We start from the raw sequence: 20,346 nt of genomic DNA, 5'->3' as shown, positions 1-20,346 counted from the left end.
TATAAGTTAGGGCTGAGTATCATAGTGCTGCTGCAGTGTGTGCAGGTACATTTAGGAGCTAGGCCTCATAAATATACCAAAAAAAAACACTGCAGCAGCACCATTTTACTATGTTATGCCTCAGTAGAATATACCTGCACACACTGCAGCAGCACTAAGTTAGGGCTGAGTATCATAGTGCTGCTGCAGTGTGTGCAGGTACATTTAGGAGCTAGGCCTCAGTAATGTAGTGCTGCTGCAGTGTTTTTAAGTATCTTGATAAGTAAGGCCTCAGTAATGTAGTGCTGCTGCAGTGTTTTTAGGTATCTTGATAAGTAAGGGCTCAGTTATGTAGTGCTGCCGCAGTGTTTTTAGGTATCTTGATAAGTAAGGGCTCAGTTATGTAGTGCTGCCGCAGTGTTTTTAGGTATCTTGATAAGTAAGGGCTCAGTTATGTAGTGCTGCCGCAGTGTTTTTAGGTATCTTGATAAGTAAGGCCTCAGTTATGTAGTGGTTCTGCAGAGTTTTCATGTCTGTTTATATGTTAGGCCTGAGCAATATAGTGCTTCTGCAGCGTTTTTAGGTATATTGATTTGTTAGGCCTCAGTATTATAGTGCTGATTCAGTGTGTGCAGGTACATTTAGGAGCTAGGCCTCATATAAATAACAAAAAAAAACACTGCAGAGCACCATTTTACTATGTTATGCCTCAGTAGAATATACCTGCACACACTGCAGCAGCACTATAAGTTAGGGCTGAGTATCATAGGGCTGCTGCAGTGTGTGCAGGTACATTTAGGAGCTAGGCCTCAGTAATGTAGTGCTGCCGCAGTGTTTTCAGGTCTATTTAGATGTTAGCCCTGAGCAATATAGTGCTTCTGCAGCGTATTTAGGTCTATTTATATGTTAGGCCTGAGCAATATAGTGCTTCTGCAGTGTTTTTCGGTGTATTTAGAAGCTAGGCCTCAGAGTTCTACGGGTGCTTGTGGAACGCGTACGCGTAAGAGCCGCAGCTAGGCAACGAGGTTCTACAGCAGGTAGAGTGAGCGCGCAGGTAAAAGTAGGCACTAGGCCTCAGTGTTACAGTGCTGCTGCGGTGTGTTCAGGTAAAGTTAGGAGTTAGGCCTCAGTATTGCAGCGCTCGTGGAGTGTGAATTTAGCCGCTAGGCCTCAGCCTTCCGATTGACAGAATGTTCATGTAGGCCTTTACCTACTGCTATATTTGGATCTATTAAAAATGTTACCACAATAAAAGTGTGGCCTCACGCTCTTTTTTTTTTCTTCTGTATTAGGGTTCTGGGCGGTTGGGGTTGCAATGAATTAGTGTTATAGGGGATTAGGGTTGTAATAAATTAGAGTTAGGGTTGTAATAAATTAGGGTTATGGGGCTTAGGGTTACAATATATTAGGGTTATGGGGCTTAGGGTTAGAATATGTTAAGGTTATGGGGCTTAGGGTTAGAATATATTAGGGTTAGAATATGTTAGGGTTATGGGGCTTAGGGTTAGAATATGTTAGGGTTATGGTGCTTAGGGTTAGAATATATTAGGGTTAGAATATGTTAGGGTTATGGGGCTTAGGGTTAGAATATATTAGGGTTATGGGGCTTAGGGTTAGAATATGTTAGGGTTAGGGTGCTTAGGGTTAGAATATATTAGGGTTGAGGGGCTTAGGGTTAGAATATGTTAGGGTTAGGAGGTTTAGAGTTAGAATAAATTAGGGTTGGGGGGTCTTAGGGCTGGTGGAGGGCCGGTGTTTGGGGGAATTAGGGCTCGTTACCGGAGCGCCGAGTCGATTCAGGTGCGCCTAACGAGCCGCGCCCGGAGCCCGGGACCCACAAGAGCCGAGCGCTCCACGAGGAGCGCCGATCCGAGTGCGGGGCGCCGGCGACGAAGACCAGGCGGCGACAAAGACGCGTGGGAGTCGACTGCGGGAGTCGTCCATTCGCGCAACACACCGCGCGCGCACTGTGCTTTACGCACTCCACAAGGGCGCCCCGCAACACCAGCTAAACTACGCACACGCGCCTCACACACCCGACACGCTCTCGCCCACACTCTCCTCCGACGACACCCACGCCGTTCGCCCCGCTCGCGATACCCTTTCACGACATTATTACACGATAAGCACGCCAAATGCGCCGTTGCCCGTTCGGAGCGCGGCCGGCTCGGCGCGCTTCGAGGAGCGCCGCGAGAAAGGCGCCGTCCGCACGCCGCCCTTTCCGCCTTCACGACACGCGAGGGGGCCTCTCGGAGGCGGGAGAGTGCTTTAACGCTCGCCAGGTTGGCCACGCGCGCGGATTTCGTGCGAGAAACGCGGCGAGAAAACACAACGCGAGCCTGCAGCTGCGCCACGGCTGCACAGCACCGGCCGGGTTGAGTCTACAACGTTCTCATGCGGCGCTTAAGGGCCGCCCCCCTCGCCGCTGAGGGAGGTTCCACAGAACGCTACAGCAGCAGACACACAGTGCTCGCTCCAGCACGCAGCAAAGCAGAACGATGGCAGAAGTCGCTCCCGCCCCAGCCGCCTCGGCGCCCGCCAAGGCCCCCAAGAAGAAGGCGGCCGCCCGCCCCAAGAAGGCCGGCCCCAGCGTCGGCGAGCTTATCGTCAAGGCCGTCTCGGCATCCAAGGAGAGGAGCGGCGTGTCCCTCGCCGCCCTGAAGAAAGCCCTGGCTGCCGGCGGCTACGACGTGGAGAAGAACAACTCTCGCGTTAAGATCGCCGTCAAGAGCCTCGTCACCAAGGGCACTCTGGTGCAGACCAAAGGCACCGGCGCGTCGGGCTCTTTCAAGCTCAACAAGAAGCAGGCCGAGGCCAAGAAGAAGCCGGCCAAGAAGGCTGCTCCTAAAGCCAAGAAGCCCGCCGCCAAGAAACCGGCTGCCGCGAAAAAGCCCAAGAAGGTAGCGGCGAAGAAGCCCGCCGCGGCCAAGAAGTCTCCCAAAAAGGCCAAGAAACCCGCAGCGGCTGCGAAGAAGGCAACCAAGAGCCCCAAGAAGGCGAAGAAGCCGGCGGCTCCCAAGAAAGCCACCAAGAGCCCAAAGAAAGCCAAGGCTGTCAAGCCCAAAGCGGCCAAGCCCAAGGCGGCGAAGCCCAAGAAGGCTGCCCCCAAGAAGAAGTAAACGGTGCCGTTTACCTTCATGTTTTGTTCCTCTCTAACAACGGCTCTTTTAAGAGCCACCCACAGTTTCGTTTCAAAGAGCTTCCTTTGCTATAAACACGTACATATATGTATTCAAAGCATATAACAGTGTCTAATGTGTATGGCGTATGACACTATTTATCGTTGTATGATCATCATTTTAACATACAAATACGGCTCCCATATAAGTAGCTGTCATAGCACAACCACAGCCACTGTAGGTATTCGTTTCATTAGTTTGTTTATTAGGTTATTTCTTTTCGTTTACAACTTTAGATTTATTTGAGCGGGAAGGCATAAGTCTCTGTCTGCAGCAGTAGGTCTCTGTCTCACACACACACAAAGCAGGCAGCACGAGGAGGAGGGGGAGGTGGGGGCCCAAAGCGAGCAGCGGAGGGCGGGCGCTGGCGTTGGACGGCGGACACGCGATTGGCTGTCTCAGCGCCAAGCGTTTACACTGCACGAGGAGGAGGGGGGAGGAGGCTGCACGAGGAGGAGGGGGGAGCGGCCGCTAGAGTTCGACGGCGGGGACGCTATTGGCTGTTGCTGCGCGAAGCTTGCAGCCAATAGGAACGTAGGCGCTTTTGCTTTATCAACAGCGCCCGGGAGCCTTCTCGCTTTATTTCAGCTTTGTTCAGCGAACACATCTGACCTGCATCATGAGCGGAAGAGGCAAAACCGGCGGCAAGGCTAGGGCCAAGGCCAAGACTCGCTCTTCCCGCGCTGGGCTGCAGTTCCCCGTGGGCCGTGTGCACAGGCTCCTGCGCAAAGGAAACTACGCAGAGCGTGTTGGCGCCGGTGCCCCCGTCTACCTTGCCGCCGTGCTGGAGTATCTTACCGCTGAGATTCTCGAGTTGGCCGGCAACGCCGCCCGCGACAACAAGAAGACTCGTATCATCCCCCGTCATCTGCAGCTGGCTGTTCGCAACGACGAGGAGTTGAACAAACTGCTCGGAGGAGTTACCATTGCCCAGGGTGGTGTGCTGCCCAACATTCAGGCTGTGCTTCTCCCCAAGAAGACCGAGAAGGCGGTCAAGGCCAAGTAAATCTCCGCTTCTTTGTCCATACCCAAAGGCTCTTTTAAGAGCCACCCAACTCTACTCAAAAAGTGCTACGTTTCCTCACCAGTAACACAACACGCAGTACATGTAATACACGCAAAATACGTGTAGTGCATATTCTATGAATTCCTTTATCACGTTACGTGATAAAGGAATAAACTAAAATGAAAATAGTATATATAACGCGATGTGTGTCTATATTTATATATATATATAGATATGGATATAGATATATATATATATAGATATATATATAGATATAGATATATATAGATATATATAGATATACACATACATGCACACACTATTATGCTTTTGATCAATGAGTAAAAGCACTAAAACAATTGACAAGATAAATATTTACAAGCTGAAAATACCTAGATATATACACACGGGTGGGTATTATGTTCGTGTGTGCGGAGATAAGTATTGTTGAATAAACAAATGAGAGCGATCAACCTGCATTGCGTTTAGTGTACATAAAACCAGGCTGGACAGCAGTAAGCCGCCACTGTGTTCTAACAGCAGTATTTTGCGGTTCGGAATGACGGCCAATAGCGCGCAAGCTCGATTTTGAAGACGCCCTATCAGACGCTGGCAGCTCCGACACGTCCAATCGGCGACGAGCGGCTCTAAAGCTTAAAAGGGCCGTGAGGAGGCGAGGGAGCGTTATTCTCTTTCAAGAGTTCAGCGCCATGGCAAGAACGAAGCAGACCGCCCGCAAGTCCACCGGTGGCAAGGCCCCGAGGAAGCAGCTGGCCACCAAGGCAGCCCGCAAGAGCGCCCCGGCTACCGGCGGCGTGAAGAAGCCTCACCGTTACAGGCCCGGCACCGTCGCTCTGAGAGAGATCCGTCGCTACCAGAAATCCACTGAGCTGTTGATCCGCAAGCTGCCCTTCCAGCGCCTGGTGCGTGAGATCGCTCAGGACTTCAAGACCGATCTGCGCTTCCAGAGCTCCGCCGTCATGGCTCTGCAGGAGGCAAGCGAGGCGTACTTGGTGGGTCTGTTTGAAGACACTAACCTGTGCGCCATCCACGCCAAGAGAGTCACCATTATGCCTAAGGACATCCAGCTGGCCCGCCGTATCCGCGGAGAGCGCGCTTAAACGGAGCGCTTTGACGTTTTCCCTTAATACCCAACGGCTCTTTTAAGAGCCACCTACCTGTGTCTGTGCCAAAAGAGTTGTTTTTCTACATGCGTTTTATATGCATTTATATATATTATATTTATTATATAAAATTATACATTGTTTTGAGTACACTTAGTACTACTTTTGCATACAACATTCATATATAATATATATATATATATATATATATATGTATATATATATATATATATATATATATATATATATATATATATATATATATATATGTATATATATGTATATATTATATTCTGTGTATTATATATATTATATTATATGCGTGTGTGTATGTATGTATATATATGTGTATATATATATATATATATATATATATATAATATATATATGTATGTATACATATATATATAATATATATGTATGTATACATACATATATTATATATATGTATGTATACATACACACATGCATATAATATATATAATTTATACATTGTTTTGAGTACACTTAGTACTACTTTTTCATACAACATTCATATATATATATATATGAATGTTGTATGAAAAAGTAGTACTAAGTGTACTCAAAACAATGTATACATTTAACATAACGTACATTTTATCAATATTTCGCGCCTTTTTAATAGCCAGCAATTACTAGAGCTTACTGCAATGGCTAAATACATAGAAACACACAAGCACAAGATTTATGAGCACATTATTGGTGAAATAATAGAGAAAGGCATCTATATATATATTATGTGTGTGTGCGTGAGTACTGAGGGAACTGCTGCATGTAACACTGATGGAGCTTGGATGCCACCGTGTGGTTCAACTGCACCATTGCATGCACTGTTATAAGTTGCAAGAGTTCTGTTATAAGTGTGTGTGTGGTGACATAAATTGAACTCTTCTTACTGAAAAAGGCATTGTTTCACTACACGGCGGCATCCATCAGTGTTACATGTGCAATGTAATATATACACACACATTGATATACTCGGTAATATTGTCATATTCTCTCTAGATATTAATATATACCTAGCTACATATATATATATATATATATATATATATATATATATATATATATATATATATATATATATATATATATATATATATATATATATATATATATATCGTGAGGTTTACTTAATGTATAGATTATGGACGTATCATAAGACTTACAATATATTTATATACGCATGTTTTCATGTTTTAAGAGCTCTCTCTCTCTCTCTCTCTCTCTCTCTCTCTCTCTGTATATATATCTAAAAAATATATAGAAACGTTTTATATATTGTTCATATATACACATATATATGTGTTTGTGTGTGTGTGTTGTTAAACAGCGCAATTGCATTGATGAGGCTTAGTACCTTTTCATATGGACATGGAACATAAGACTTACTTCACTTTGTATATATAAGTGTATGTTGAGCTGACTACTTCACGTTTTAAGAGTTTGGATGCCACCATGTGGTTAAAGTTCTGTATTGCATTGCTCAAGAATATATCTATATAATTCTTGAGCATATATATTTATTGTTTTTTTCCTTTTTTTATGGAAAGAAAATTAGACATTCATGCAAACACACGCACACATATATATTGAGGCAATGTGTCTTTGCAATGTTTGAGCATATCTTGTGGCTGTGTATGAGACTATGTCCAAAACCACATTGACTCGTAAATATAAAGGAAAAATCAAATGTAGATATCCCATTTAAACTTTTTATTTGGAATTATTTATTGGGTCCAGGAGATGGCAGCAACGTCACATTCCTTAAATTACATCTTCTCTCTAATTGCAGGGCAAATATTATATGTAATACAGATAAACTTTGTGGAAAGGTCCAAATTGGCTTGACTCTGGTTTTTCATCTTACTATTGGTAATAATCAATCTAATCAATCTATATTTTCCTGGGACAATATACAATTACCTTTAATACATGTAAATAAATGAAAATAGTAATACTACTACTTGTAATGATGATGATGATGATGATAATAATAATCATAATAATGTTAATTACTAAATGACTAATAATAAAATTAATAATTATACATAATATCACCAATCATATAATAACAATAAATTATGAGTAATAAACTCTTAATAGTAAATAAAATGACTAATATTACCATTACTAATAGTAATACAAATTACTTATATGAACATTTATAATACTACTACTACTCCTACTCCTACTACTACTACTACTAATAATAATAATAATAATAATAATAATAACAATCAGAATGATACTACTAATAATTAATAATAACAAATTATTATTCACTATTTATTAATAAAGCATTATTAATATTTATTATACGTAATCAAATTTACCAACATTAACACTAATATAATTAATGATATTATGGCGTTAATAAAAAAATTAATAATTAAACAAAAAAATAAAATATAATAATAATAAATATTCTTATTCTTATTATAATTTTTTTTTATTATTATTATTATGACTTTCTTTGGTATTTGACCATAGGGTGATTTTTTTAGACACGTGTACATGGCACTACTAAGACTTTAGTCTCTCTCTCTCTCTCTCTCTCTCTCTCTACACACACACACACACACTATATATATATATATATATATATATATATATATATATATATATATATATATAATAAAGATATATATTATATGTATATTCTCCGGCCACGGGTGGAGTGTCTGGAGTGCTAGTTTGTTGGCTATCTGGGCTGCTAGCTAGGTGAGTGAAGCTAAATTAGCGATTAGCATGTACCATTAAATTGGCCAAATATACTGCACTAAACTAGCAGGTAGGTGTTCATTCTGTCCCCTGTGTATGTATTTTATATTGTGATTAGTGTATTTAGCCACAGTGTTGTTGAAACTCGCCTACATGAGCGGTTGCTATGGCTTCCGAATAGGTAACTAGGCGCTAGCATAGCTTAGCTTAGCTTAGCGTGCGGGTTTGTTTACGTTTTCGTGGTTCACAAAATGGCGGCCATTCCCTTCTCTAGGTCAGAGGTCAGAGGTCACGAGGTACAGCGAATTTGATGTGTAGTTTATTAATGTAATTGCATTAAATTATCTTTTTACGGGGCAAAGTTTAACTGCAATGTCCATTCCCCCACTCTCTAAAAATCTACCGTTTGTGGATATTTGGTTTTCCTTAAATGGCCGCCATTTTGCGTAATTCTGCTCGCTAAATATTGCTTACACAAGTTAAGAGTTACTAAACGTTGAAGCAATACATGTTTTTTGGCCGTGCTTTTAATTTCTAACTATTTTGGATAGAAGAAAGAAATACATTTTTGGAGCTAAGGTTAAAGGCAAGATTTAAACCGCTACTCTCTGACAAGTGAACCAAGTCTTTAGGACACATTTAAATATTTCATCATTGGTATACTTGACTTGAGTCCTAAGAAATAATTAAATCTTTACTAATTATGTCATTGGCGTTCTGTCCAATTGTTAAGGTGTATTTTAAGGTGTGTTAATATGTGTAATAATAATTATAACATGAATAATGTTAATTTGTTGTGTATATATATATAGTTATATATGAGTTATTTATTTATTTAATGCTATCTCTATGGAAGGTTGAAATAGGTTTAATGTACTGATCTTGTTTTTTGGTGGAGCTTGCAGCCCATCTGCTGGTCGAATGCAGACACTGCAAAGAATTATGAATGAGTGGGTGAGAAAGCAAATCTTTTTACCTGTTTTGAAATGTTTTATTTGTTTACATGAATTTGGATTAGGGGGGCCACATATGGTGGTCTAATACTGTTATTTCACATGGATCAGGAGAAATTTTCACTGAACCAAATATCTTATGTGTAGAGTGAGTGAAAAGGATTGGGGCATAGTGCGAATTATTGACATGAATTCGAATAATAACAAATATTTTATTTGAGTTGTCAATTATTTACAAAGCCCAGCACAATTTTTGAAGTACTTTAGAGGTACACATTAGTAGAAGTTTAATGAACTCTGTAATTGAGTACACTTAGTTTGACGAATACACTTGAAAACTCTTTTCTATTTGATAAAACATACATGAGACACAGTAATCGTGCTTCGTGTGTTCCACAATTTGGATTTCACAAGGCATATTATTGTCCATGAGAAGACAGGCTTTCTCTGAGAAACCTACTTACTCACTACTACTACTACTACTACTACTACTACTACTACTACTACTACTACTAATAATAATAATAATAATAATAATAATGATTATTATTATTATTATTATTATTATTATTATTATTATTATTATTATTATTATTATTATTATTATGGTAGTTGTTGTTGTTGTATCTTGCAAGATGTTTTTCCCCCCCTTCCATTTGCAAAAGTTGCCCACTGGTGATCCACTAAGCAGTACATATGTTAAGGCATTTCATTTGTTGTATTATTTCTTTTTTGTTTGGGTACATTTGAAGGGACAAAATGAAACAGAAAACAAATGAAACTAACACAAATAAATATATTATAATGTATATACATAAAATAATATATATATAAAACACATAAGACATAGAAAAAGAAACTAAAAGATATATGTGAAATGATATGAAATTATATGTATGTTCATGTATTTATTATTATATGTGTGTGGATGTGTGTGTGAGAGTGAGCTTGTGTATATCCATAATATGCTATAATTGATGTTTACCTTTTTTCTCTTTTCCAACCACTTCCTTCAACGTGTCCCAGCATTTATTTTGTATGCATGAAAAGATATTAATATTAAGACATTTTAAACATAATAAATGTATTAATAATTTTATGTAATGCTATCTCCATGTAACATTGACATAGGTTTAATGTACTGATCTTGTAAATTGTTGTTTTGTCTTTGTTTGTGTGTGGTTTGACAGACAGTTCTAAGGGAGATGTTTTTTGGTGGAGCTTGGAGTCCATCTGCTGGTCGAAGGAATACACTGCAGAGATTTATGAATGAGTGAGTGAGAATACAAATCTTTTGACCTGTTTTGAAATTTTATTTGTTTACATGAATTTGGATTACGAGGGCCACATATGGTTGTCTAATTGTGTTAGTTCACATGGATCAAGAGAGTTTTTAACTGCAATATTATATGTGTAGCGAAGTGAGCGAAATGGCTCGGGTCTGAGAGGGAATGACGGATTGAAATTCAAATATTAACAACTATTTAATTTGAGTTGTAATGTATTTGCTACTCCCAGCACCATTTATGAAGTACTTTAGAGGTACGCATTAGTAGACGTTTAGTGAACTCCGTAATTGAGTACACTTAGTTTGGCGAATACACTTTAACAAATAGCTTATATTTGATCAAACATGCATGAGACACAGTAATCGTGCTTCGTGTGTGCCACATTTTGGATTTCACACGGCAGATTATTATCCATGAGAAGACAGGCTGTCTCTGAGAAACATACTTACTCACTACTACTACTACTAATACTACTAATAAATATTATTATTATTATGGTTATTTATTCGACTGTTCCAACACTCTGTGATTTAGAGCTTATTGTGTTACATTACGACAGGTTTCTGACCCATAGTTTATTTCAAGAGATGGCCTACAAATGTGTACTTTTCATCACATTCACAATTTGATTAGGGCATTTGTCTTTTATATATTATCATATAAAGATAATAGAATGAGATTCCTTTATTCAGTTGGTTAACACGATCCGCATATATGGCTACAACTTTATAATAAAGAGCAGAGGATCTTGCCCCCTTCCATTTGCAAATGTTGCCCACTGATGATCCACTAAGCCTGAAATATGTTAAAGCAGGATTTTTTGCCGTGTTATTTTTTGTTGTAGGAAATTTGAAGGGACAATACGAAACATAAACCAAAAAAAAACATAACAAGAATAACTCTAATAAAATGTATATACCTAAAATAATCTATATCTATATATATATATATATATATATATATATATATATATATATATATATATATATATATATATATATAAACCAGAAAAGAAATAGAAAAATGAACAAGAAAAGATTATACACAGCTCCTATGATAGAACCCAAAACATGATTCATTCCGCCCTAGTATTTTTGATTGACAAAACATACTAAATATATGTATACATTTCTTTAATGCTATCTCCATGTAACATTGAAATAGGTTTAATGTACTGATCTTGTAAATTGTTGTTTTGTCTCTGTTTGTGTGTGGTTTGACAGACAATTCTAGGGGAGGTGTTTTTTGGGTGGAGCTTGGAGTCCATCTGCTGGTCGAAGGAATACACTGCAGAGATTTGTAAATGAGTGAGTGGGAATACAAATCTTTCTACCTGCTTTTGTAATGTTTTATTTGTTTACATGATTTTGGATTATGAGGGCCACATATGGTTGTGTAGTAGTGTTCATTTCTTATGGATCAAGAGGGTTATTATTAACTGATATAATTATTTTATGTGTAAAGTGAGAAAAAAGGATTGGAGCATATTCCGAAAGATTGTTAGAAAATAAATCAACCTCCCAGCACAATTTTCAAAGTACTTCCGAAGTACACATTAGTAGAAGTTTAATGAACTCCGTAAATACATACACCTAGTTTGACGAATGCACTTTACAAAATGGCTTATATTTGATAAAACGTACATGATACACATTAATCGTCCTTTTTGTGGTCCACACGTTGAATTTCTCAAGGATTATTATTATTAATATTTTTATTAGATTTATTTACTTTTTGTTTTATTGAGTATTTGGGTTTGTACTGCTACTACATGTCTCTTGAGCGATAACACTGGGATTTAGAGATGATGTATTGATATATATTACGACAATATTTATTAAGCTTTTTATTTTTTGGCTGAATATAGGCTTTGTACAACACTCAAACCAACTACTAAAACCAACAAATGAACAAACACACAGCGAAATGTTTTTGTACGTTGCCCTCCGTTTGTTTGGTGAGGGGAAAATATTCAAATGTCCCACGCGGTTCAGTGCTTCATAAAGTCGGTCTGGCAATATGTAATATTCAGCATTCATTGGTGTAAGATATCTACAGTTATTACTTTCAAGCAGATACGGTTTATAATCAGTCTTTCTGTAGCGCTCTAGCGTGCGGGGGCGGTGCGGACGGCCTCACCGCGAGGGGCCACCCAGCTGCTTTGTACTGGGCTCCGCCTCTCTGTCTTCAACTAGGTCCGGTAGAGTAGAATATCAGGCGCCGGCCGGCCGCTCTAACTTCATTCTTTCTCTTCTCGTCGACAGGGAGCAAGAGCAGCAACGATGTCCGGCCGAGGAAAAGGAGGCAAGGGGCTCGGGAAAGGAGGCGCCAAGCGTCACCGCAAAGTTCTTCGCGATAACATCCAGGGCATCACCAAGCCCGCTATCCGCCGTCTTGCGCGTCGTGGTGGCGTCAAGCGTATCTCCGGTCTGATCTACGAGGAGACCCGCGGTGTGCTGAAAGTGTTCCTGGAGAACGTGATCAGAGACGCCGTCACCTACACCGAGCACGCCAAGAGAAAGACCGTCACCGCCATGGATGTGGTGTACGCCCTGAAACGCCAGGGACGCACTCTTTACGGATTCGGAGGTTAAACGCTCGTCTAGAACAACGCAAACAACAACGGCTCTTTTAAGAGCCACCCACAAATCCACCCAAAGACAAGTTTTCCGTGTTTGAATAAGATACAGTAGTTGAATAACACTAAATTTCCCTATATAAAACGTCCCACTGCCCGTGAATTAGCAGATAAAGTGTGGAAATGCACTATGAAAGATATATTTAAGGATATCAGTATTATTGTGTGTGTGTGTGTGTGTACGCTATATATTTATAGATAATTTATACATATATGCCTACCAGTGTGTGTGTGTGTGTGTGTGTATATGTATACGCACGTGTGTTATTAAAGAATAGATTTTCATCATATAAATATCCGAGTCTGGGAATAAGAAGCGTCAGCGTAAAGTCAATTATTGTATGAGTTTTAGGTAGTTTTAGAGGACCGCCGTAGGATCTCCCGGCCATTCAACTGAACCAGACATTAGTTTACACGAAGGCAAAGTGATGAATAAACATACAGGCGCGCGTTTGTGCGCGCTCTCAAAGCGCATATGTCTTTATTTGTCCGCTTCTAAGCTAACGCATACGAAGCGTCAATTTTTACAAGGTATAAAACGGTCTTAAACTTAGTACACTTAGTCCTACACGGGGGCCGTCGCCTTCGCCGCTGTGTGCGCGGGAAGGCACACAAAGAGCAGGCTGCAGCAGCGGGTGGAGGGTGGAGGGTGGATGGGGTTGGGGGGGGAGGGGGGAGGGGGGGAGGGGGGGAGGGGTATTACAGTGGAGCGAGCTGTGTTTGTCCAATGGTGGTTTGACGGCATTCGAAAGGCGTGACTCATGTTAATTAGACTAGCAGAGTGTAAATAACGTGGGGGTTAGTCGCCTCCCCCTCATTCTTCAGTCTAACTCGAAGACGAGCAGGATGCCTGAGCCAGCAAAGTCCGCCCCGAAGAAGGGCTCCAAGAAGGCCGTCACCAAGACCGCCGGCAAGGGAGGCAAGAAGCGCAGAAAGTCCAGGAAGGAGAGCTATGCCATCTACGTCTACAAGGTGCTGAAGCAGGTCCACCCCGACACCGGAATCTCCTCAAAGGCGATGGGTATCATGAACTCCTTCGTGAACGACATCTTCGAGCGCATCGCCGGTGAGTCTTCCCGCCTGGCTCACTACAACAAGCGTTCCACCATCACCTCCAGGGAGATCCAGACCGCCGTGCGCCTGCTTCTGCCCGGCGAGCTGGCCAAGCACGCCGTCTCCGAGGGAACAAAGGCCGTCACCAAGTACACCAGCTCCAAGTAAAGAGCGAACCCGCTCCGATCAAACCCAACGGCTCTTTTAAGAGCCACCCACGTTTTCCACTAAAGAGCAGCGTTCCGTGTCCCTTTTCTAATGTGTTTTAAAAAAAACACACACATTAAGTATTCATATACGTAGTGTGTGTGTGTGTGTGTGTGTGTATTGTAGTGAATGTGTATATTTATATGTATAAAAATAATAAATAAAATTGTGAACACACAATATATAGATATATATATATGTATATAGATATATATAGATATATATGTATATAGATATATGTGTATATATATATGTATATAGATATATGTGTGTATATATATATATATATATATATATATATATATATATACACGTATATATATATACGTATATATATATATATATAGATATATGTATATGTATATAGATATATGTATCTGTATATAGATATATGTATCTGTATATAGATATGTATATGTATATAGATATATATATGTATATATATATAGATATGTGTATATATATATATATACGTATATATACGTATATATATATATATATATATATATATATATATATATAGATATATGTATATGTATATAGATATATGTATCTGTATATAGATATATGTATATGTATATAGATATATATGTATATATATATATAGATATAGATATATAGATAGAAGAAATGGAAGGCGCATGATTCCCCATTATGTGCTGGGCTAAGCAGTGACTAGTGACACTAGTGACCAGTACATAGGTGGTCAATAAATCACACAAATAGTACATAAGAGGTGGTACAGCACAAAGTGTGTTTAAGAGATTATGCTATTCATGGGGAAGTGACATATTGCACAACGTCTATGCCTAGAGGAGATAAAAGTACACATATGTATGTACACATTTGCCACGTGCAAAGTGCTATAATTACTATAGCGCTAGATTATTATAGTGCTATAATTAAAGAACAGTTGAGCTTACCTATTAGTAACACAATCCCAATGATAAGCGTGTAACTGCTCTGCCCTATGACACATACTGTGACAAACTCTGTTGTAATTTGTTTCAAGAAAATACAGCCAATGAATCTAGAAATACACCAAAACTAGCTCCTAGTGAGCTGCATATAAACATGTGATTAGAAATCATATGTCGCTATGAATGATTAATGTTAAATGTAACCTATTTGTGGTGTTACTAACTTTTTCCTGCATCCATAAACAGAAAATCAGCTGTAAGACACACAAAACACACCCTACACGACTGTTGGTCCAACATCTGAGCTTCCACACCTGATGCTGCTAACGAGAGCCGCGTGTGAACGATAGAGCCAGGTGTGCTTCGTCTTACAAAGGCATAAATAAGCCCCCTCCCAGGTCAGCAAGCGAGACCCCAATTTTGGCGTCATGTTTGTCTTAACAGGCAGCAAGTAGAACCAGATCAGGGTAGTAAAGCAACACGCTTACTGTTTGGAGTAGAAATTTAGCTTATTATGCTGCTGCACACAGCTAGGCCTCAGAGTTCTACAGGTGCTGGTGGTTTAGGTATATTGATAAGTTAGGCCTCAGTTATGTAGTGTTTCTGCAGTGTTTTTAGGTCTATTTATATGTTAGGCCTGAGTAGTATAGTGCTTCTGCAGTGTTTTTAGGTATATTGATAAGTTAGGCATCAGTTATGTAGTGCTGCTGCAGCATTTTCAGGTATATTTATATGTTAGGTCTCATAAATATACCTGCACACACTGCAGCAGCACTACATTACTATGTTACGCCTGAGTATCATAGTGCTGCTTCAGTGTGTGCAGGTATATTTCTACGTTAGGCCTGTCTGTCATAGTGTTGCTGCAGCGTGTGCAGGTGTATTTAGAAGCTAGGCCTCAGTTCATCGGGTGCTGGTGGAATGCGTACGTGTAAGAGCCGCAGCTAGCCAACAAGGTTCTACAGCAGGTAGAGTGAGCGCGCAGGTAAAAGTAGGCACTAGGCCTCAGTGTTACAGTGCTGCTTCAGTGTGTTCAGGTTAATTTAGGAGCTAGGCCTCAGTAATAGGGTGCTGCTGCAGTGTTTTTTTCGTTATATTTATATGTTAGGCCTCAGTAGTATATACCTGCACACACTGCAGCAGCACTATAAGTTAGGGCTGAGTATCATAGTGCTGCTGCAGTGTGTGCAGGTACATTTAGGTGCTAGGCCTCAGTTATGTAGTGCTGCCGCAGAGTTTTCATGTCTATTTATATGTTAGGCCTGAGCAATATAGTGCTTCTGCAGCGTTTTTAGGTATATTGATTTGTTAGGCCTCAGTATTGTAGTGCTGCTTCAGTGTGTGCAGGTACATTTAGGAGCTAGGCCTCATAAATATACCCCCAAAAAAAACACTGCAGCAGCACCATTTTACTATGTTATGCCTCAGTAGTATATACCTGCACACACTGCAGCAGCACAAAGTTAGGGCTGAGTATCATAGTGCTGCTGCAGTGTGTGCAGGTACATTTAGGAGCTAGGCCTCAGTAATGTAGTGCTGCCGCAGCGTTTTTAAGTATCTTGATAAGTAAGGCCTCAGTTATGTAGTGCTGCCGCAGTGTTTTCTGGTCTATTTCTAAGTAAGGCCTCAGTAATGTAGTGCTGCTGCAGTGTTTTTAGGTATCTTGATAAGTAAGGCCTCAGTTATGTAGTGGTTCTGCAGAGTTTTTAGGTATATTGATTTGTTAGGCCTCAGTATTATAGTGCTGCTGCAGTGTGTGCAGGTACATTTAGGAGCTAGGCCTCAGTAATATAGTGCTTCTGCAGCGTATTTAGATCTATTTATATGTTAGGCCTGAGCAATATAGTGCTTCTGCAGCGTATTTAGGTCTATTTATATGTTAGGCCTGAGCAATATAGTGCTTCTGCAGTGTTTTTCGGTGTCTTGATAAGTTAGGCCTCAGTTATGTAGTGCTGCTGCAGCGTGTGCAGGTGTATTTAGAAGCTAGGCCTCAGAGTTCTACGGGTGCTTGTGGAATGCGTACGCGTAAGAGCCGCAGCTAGGCAACGAGGTTCTACAGCAGGTAGAGTGAGCGCGCAGGTAAAAGTAGGCACTAGGCCTCAGTATTATAGTGCTGCTGCAGTGTTTTTTTTTTAGTTATATTTATATGTTATGCCTCAGTAGTATATACCTGCACACACTGCAGCAGCACTATAAGTTAGGGCTGAGTATCATAGTGCTGCTGCAGTGTGTGCAGGTACATTTAGGAGCTAGGCCTCATAAATATACCAAAAAAAAACACTGCAGCAGCACCATTTTACTATGTTATGCCTCAGTAGAATATACCTGCACACACTGCAGCAGCACTAAGTTAGGGCTGAGTATCATAGTGCTGCTGCAGTGTGTGCAGGTACATTTAGGAGCTAGGCCTCAGTAATGTAGTGCTGCTGCAGTGTTTTTAAGTATCTTGATAAGTAAGGCCTCAGTAATGTAGTGCTGCTGCAGTGTTTTTAGGTATCTTGATAAGTAAGGGCTCAGTTATGTAGTGCTGCCGCAGTGTTTTTAGGTATCTTGATAAGTAAGGGCTCAGTTATGTAGTGCTGCCGCAGTGTTTTTAGGTATCTTGATAAGTAAGGGCTCAGTTATGTAGTGCTGCCGCAGTGTTTTTAGGTATCTTGATAAGTAAGGCCTCAGTTATGTAGTGGTTCTGCAGAGTTTTCATGTCTGTTTATATGTTAGGCCTGAGCAATATAGTGCTTCTGCAGCGTTTTTAGGTATATTGATTTGTTAGGCCTCAGTATTATAGTGCTGATTCAGTGTGTGCAGGTACATTTAGGAGCTAGGCCTCATATAAATAACAAAAAAAAACACTGCAGAGCACCATTTTACTATGTTATGCCTCAGTAGAATATACCTGCACACACTGCAGCAGCACTATAAGTTAGGGCTGAGTATCATAGGGCTGCTGCAGTGTGTGCAGGTACATTTAGGAGCTAGGCCTCAGTAATGTAGTGCTGCCGCAGTGTTTTCAGGTCTATTTAGATGTTAGCCCTGAGCAATATAGTGCTTCTGCAGCGTATTTAGGTCTATTTATATGTTAGGCCTGAGCAATATAGTGCTTCTGCAGTGTTTTTCGGTGTATTTAGAAGCTAGGCCTCAGAGTTCTACGGGTGCTTGTGGAACGCGTACGCGTAAGAGCCGCAGCTAGGCAACGAGGTTCTACAGCAGGTAGAGTGAGCGCGCAGGTAAAAGTAGGCACTAGGCCTCAGTGTTACAGTGCTGCTGCGGTGTGTTCAGGTAAAGTTAGGAGTTAGGCCTCAGTATTGCAGCGCTCGTGGAGTGTGAATTTAGCCGCTAGGCCTCAGCCTTCCGATTGACAGAATGTTCATGTAGGCCTTTACCTACTGCTATATTTGGATCTATTAAAAATGTTACCACAATAAAAGTGTGGCCTCACGCTCTTTTTTTTTTCTTCTGTATTAGGGTTCTGGGCGGTTGGGGTTGCAATGAATTAGTGTTATAGGGGATTAGGGTTGTAATAAATTAGAGTTAGGGTTGTAATAAATTAGGGTTATGGGGCTTAGGGTTACAATATATTAGGGTTATGGGGCTTAGGGTTAGAATATGTTAAGGTTATGGGGCTTAGGGTTAGAATATATTAGGGTTAGAATATGTTAGGGTTATGGGGCTTAGGGTTAGAATATGTTAGGGTTATGGTGCTTAGGGTTAGAATATATTAGGGTTAGAATATGTTAGGGTTATGGGGCTTAGGGTTAGAATATATTAGGGTTATGGGGCTTAGGGTTAGAATATGTTAGGGTTAGGGTGCTTAGGGTTAGAATATATTAGGGTTGAGGGGCTTAGGGTTAGAATATGTTAGGGTTAGGAGGTTTAGAGTTAGAATAAATTAGGGTTGGGGGGTCTTAGGGCTGGTGGAGGGCCGGTGTTTGGGGGAATTAGGGCTCGTTACCGGAGCGCCGAGTCGATTCAGGTGCGCCTAACGAGCCGCGCCCGGAGCCCGGGACCCACAAGAGCCGAGCGCTCCACGAGGAGCGCCGATCCGAGTGCGGGGCGCCGGCGACGAAGACCAGGCGGCGACAAAGACGCGTGGGAGTCGACTGCGGGAGTCGTCCATTCGCGCAACACACCGCGCGCGCACTGTGCTTTACGCACTCCACAAGGGCGCCCCGCAACACCAGCTAAACTACGCACACGCGCCTCACACACCCGACACGCTCTCGCCCACACTCTCCTCCGACGACACCCACGCCGTTCGCCCCGCTCGCGATACCCTTTCACGACATTATTACACGATAAGCACGCCAAATGCGCCGTTGCCCGTTCGGAGCGCGGCCGGCTCGGCGCGCTTCGAGGAGCGCCGCGAGAAAGGCGCCGTCCGCACGCCGCCCTTTCCGCCTTCACGACACGCGAGGGGGCCTCTCGGAGGCGGGAGAGTGCTTTAACGCTCGCCAGGTTGGCCACGCGCGCGGATTTCGTGCGAGAAACGCGGCGAGAAAACACAACGCGAGCCTGCAGCTGCGCCACGGCTGCACAGCACCGGCCGGGTTGAGTCTACAACGTTCTCATGCGGCGCTTAAGGGCCGCCCCCCTCGCCGCTGAGGGAGGTTCCACAGAACGCTACAGCAGCAGACACACAGTGCTCGCTCCAGCACGCAGCAAAGCAGAACGATGGCAGAAGTCGCTCCCGCCCCAGCCGCCTCGGCGCCCGCCAAGGCCCCCAAGAAGAAGGCGGCCGCCCGCCCCAAGAAGGCCGGCCCCAGCGTCGGCGAGCTTATCGTCAAGGCCGTCTCGGCATCCAAGGAGAGGAGCGGCGTGTCCCTCGCCGCCCTGAAGAAAGCCCTGGCTGCCGGCGGCTACGACGTGGAGAAGAACAACTCTCGCGTTAAGATCGCCGTCAAGAGCCTCGTCACCAAGGGCACTCTGGTGCAGACCAAAGGCACCGGCGCGTCGGGCTCTTTCAAGCTCAACAAGAAGCAGGCCGAGGCCAAGAAGAAGCCGGCCAAGAAGGCTGCTCCTAAAGCCAAGAAGCCCGCCGCCAAGAAACCGGCTGCCGCGAAAAAGCCCAAGAAGGTAGCGGCGAAGAAGCCCGCCGCGGCCAAGAAGTCTCCCAAAAAGGCCAAGAAACCCGCAGCGGCTGCGAAGAAGGCAACCAAGAGCCCCAAGAAGGCGAAGAAGCCGGCGGCTCCCAAGAAAGCCACCAAGAGCCCAAAGAAAGCCAAGGCTGTCAAGCCCAAAGCGGCCAAGCCCAAGGCG

The sequence above is a fragment of the Astyanax mexicanus genome, chromosome 25, assembly GCF_023375975.1.
Source record: "Astyanax mexicanus isolate ESR-SI-001 chromosome 25, AstMex3_surface, whole genome shotgun sequence".
Classification (NCBI taxonomy): domain Eukaryota; kingdom Metazoa; phylum Chordata; class Actinopteri; order Characiformes; family Acestrorhamphidae; genus Astyanax; species Astyanax mexicanus.
This window is presented reverse-complemented; position numbering follows the sequence as displayed.